This window comes from Pelophylax lessonae, assembly GCF_965119305.1.
Source record: "Pelophylax lessonae genome assembly, chromosome: 5".
NCBI classification, from domain to species: Eukaryota; Metazoa; Chordata; class Amphibia; order Anura; family Ranidae; genus Pelophylax; species Pelophylax lessonae.
The window spans coordinates 381,352,983-381,356,789 of NC_138772.1; positions in this window are offsets into that span (position 1 = coordinate 381,352,983).

Sequence of the window (3,807 nt, forward strand, 5' to 3'; positions counted from 1 at the left end):
GGTCTTCACCCCTGCTCCTTTTTCAGTGGCGAGGGTTTTGGCCTTCCTACAGACTAAGGTGGATCAGCGCCTGGCGCTGATCACGGTCAAAGGCCAATTGTCGGCTTTGGCCATTCTTTTTCAGCGCCCTTTGGCGTCTAATTCCTTGATTCGCACCTTTATTCAGGGGGTGCGTCATCTGGCTCCGCCGAGGAAGGCTCCTTTGCATCCCTGGGACCTGAATCTGGTTCTGTCCATTTTACAATGACCTCCCTTTGAGAACATCAGATTGATCCCTCTCCCTGTGTTGTCACAGAAAGTTGCCTTTCTAGTGGTGATCACATCTGCTCACAGAATGTCTGAGTTGGTGGCTCTGTCTTGCCGCTCCCCCTATCTGGTTGTTCATAGGTATAAAGTAGTCCCGCGACCAAATCAGTCTTTTCTTCCTAAGGTGGTTTCAGCCTTCCACCTCAATGAAGATATTGTGTTGCCTTCGCTTTGTGCGAAGCCTAAGCATCCGAAGGAATTTGCCTTGCACTCCTTGGACGTGGTACGGGCGATCAAGGTTTACCTTTCTGCCATGGACTCTTTCCGGAAGTTGGATTGTCTGTTGGTCCTTCCTGAAGGACCTCGGAAGTGTACAGCGGCGTCTGCGGCAACCATTTCCAAATGGATCAGACAGACGATTGTGCAGGCCTATTCGATTAAGGGTCGGGTTCCAACCTTCCCTGTTAAGGCGCACTCCACTAGATCGGTTAGTGCGTCTTAGGCTTTTCGCCACCAGGCGTCGGTGGCTCAGGTGTGCAAAGCGGCGACCTGGTCGTCTGTACATACCTTTTCTAAGTTTTACAAACTTGATGTGTTGGCATCCTCGGATGCTTCTTTTGGCTGCAAGGTTTTGAGTGCAGCAGTGGTTTAAAGAGACATGCTATTTTTTTTATGTCTCTTAGTCATGGGGTTTATTTCATTTTTTTTCCTGGGTTAGCTCTTGTTGAGCTTTACTTACCCCACTGGTTCAGTTCAGTTTTTCCTCTGACCTGGGTGCTGTGTTGCCTATTTTAAGGTTGTGTCTTCCCACCCCTCACATCTACACTGCTTTGGGATGTCCCAATCGTGAAGACTGTATGAATGGGCGGCGACTGTCAGAGACGTAAGAGAAAATAGAATTTTTGTAAAATCTTACCGTAAAATTCTTTTCTCTGAGTCCTCTGACAGTCGATGCCCCCGCCCCTCTCTTTGGGGTTGACGGTTTTTCATGGACTGCTTGCTACATAACTGGATTAGAGTGGTACTGGCTGGAGGATATAGGCCAGAGGGACGGCCCCCTGTGGGAGTGTCTATATGTTAATGTTTGTTGTATTAACAAAATTACTGCCTAGCTTGCTCCTGCGGAGAAGGCCAATACCCAATCGTGAAGACTGTATGAATGGGCGGCGACTGTCAGAGGACTCAGAGAAAAAAAATTTACGGTAAGATTTTACAAAAATTCTGTTTTTGCTCACACATGCCATGGGTATATGTGAAATGACACCCCAAAATACATTCTGCTGCTTCTCCTGAGTACAGGGATACCACATGTGAGACTTTTTGGGAGCCTAGCTATGTACGGGACCCCGAAAACCAATCGCTGCCTTCGGGCTTTCTAAGGGCGTAAATTGCTCATTTTACTTCCTCACTACCTATCACAGTTTCGGAGGCCCCCCTCTAATGACCCCATTTTGGAAAGTAGACACTCCAAGCTATTTGCTGAGAGGCATGTTGAGTTCATGAAATATTTTATATTTTGCCACAAGTTTCAGGAAAATGACAAAAATGTTTTTTTTTTAATACACAAAGTTGTCACTTAAATGATATATTGCTCCAACATGCCATGGCTATATGTGAAATCCCAAAAAGTCTCACACATGTGGTATCTCCATCATCAGGAGAAGCAGCAGAATGTATTTTCCAGTGTCATTTCACATATATCCATGGCATGTTTGAGCAATATATCATTCAATTGAGAACTTTGTGTAAAAAAATAAAGTAATTTTCTCAAAACTTGTGGCAAAATATAAAATATTCCATGGACTCCACTTGCCTCTCAGCAAATAGGGTATCTACTTTCTAAAAAGGATTAATTTTTTTTTGGCGGGGGGGGGGTTGTGCTATCTTGGCATATCATGGCCTCCGAAACTGTGATAGGTAGTGAGGAGTGAAATCAACAATTTATGCCCTTAGAAAGCCTGCAGGCAGTGATTGTTTTTCGGGGTCCTGTACGCGGCTAGACTGCCAAAAAGTCTCACACATGTGGTATCGCCATACATGAAACTACAGACACAAGGATAGATGCATAAACTGTATACTACAGATGTATCTATTTTGGTTGAAATGAAAATTTGTGGCCAACCAGCATACAAAATTCTAACCTGAAGATTTTTTTTTTTTTTTAAACATAACCCTCATTTAAGTGTGTTATATGCAAGACCATACTACATGTCATTATACCTGAGCACTCTTCTGCCATGATGCAAGAAGAGCAACTAGCCATAGGAAGCACCATGTAGGAAATATTAAGGAGTTTTAATCGCTTGCCGACTGCCGCATGACTATTTACTGCGGCAGTCAGCCCCCTACAGGCAAACCGACGTAGGGCTACGTTGCTTGCCTACAAGCCTCTAGGGGGCGAGCTCCCCCCCCCCCCGCTCGTTCACTAACCTCCCCGCACGAGTGACCGGCGGCTCCGATGTCCGTCGGTCACTCGCGATCTCCCGCTGAAGAGGGAGAAAGGCAGGTGGCTAATGTAAACAAAGCCGCCTGTCATTCTCCCTGATGTAACAGCAGAGATCATACGATCCTACTATGTAGGATCGTATGTCTCTGTGGTTACATCATAAGCCACGCCCCCCCCCCCCACAGTTAGAATCACGCCCCTAGGGATACATTTAACCCACTGATCACCAATAAAGTTAACCCCTTCCCTGCCAGTGTCATTTTTACAGTAACAGTGCATATTTATAGCACTGATTACTGTAGTAATGTCACTGGTACCCCCAAAAGTGTCAAAAATGTCAGTCAAGGGTCCGATCTGTCCACCGCAAAGTCGCAGTTCCGCAAAAAAAAGCGCAGATCGCCGCCATTACTAGTTAAAAAAAAACAATAAAAAATTACATAAATCTTTCCCGTAGTTAGTAAACACAATAACTTTTGCGCAAACCAATCAAAATATGCTTATTGCGATTTTTTTTTTTACCAAAAATATGTAGCAGAAAACAAATTGGCGTAAAATGTTTTGATTTTTACATTTTTTTGGGGGGGAATTTCATATAAAAAAATTTGAAAAATATTGTTATTTTTTCAAAATTGTCGCTCTTTTTTTGTTTATAGCGCAAAAAGTAAAAATCGCACAGGTGATCAAATACCACCAAAAGAAAGCTCTGTTTGTGGGAAAAAAAGGACGTCAATTTAATTTGGGTACAGCGCCGCACGACCGCGCAATTGTCTGTTAAAGTCACGCAGTGCCGAATCGCAAAATAGGTCCTGGTCTTTGAGCAGAAAAATCCTCCGGGGCTTAAGTGGTTAAGAAATAACAGTATGTCTGCTTTTAACCTAACTGTTCCTCCAGTAACAGAAGGTAGCTGATAGAAACATAAATCTAGTTACAGTTTAGATCTTGTATGCACTTTTAACAAAAATTCAAAATTTCAGAGCCAAGCTCCTTTCCACAGCAGAGGATCAGGACAGTTTAGCAGGCCAGCTTGAAAGAGCATTATCACAAGACTGTGTTGCATGCACACACACACACTCAAAACACATGCAAATATAATTCAGAAAAAAAGTTGTATAGTT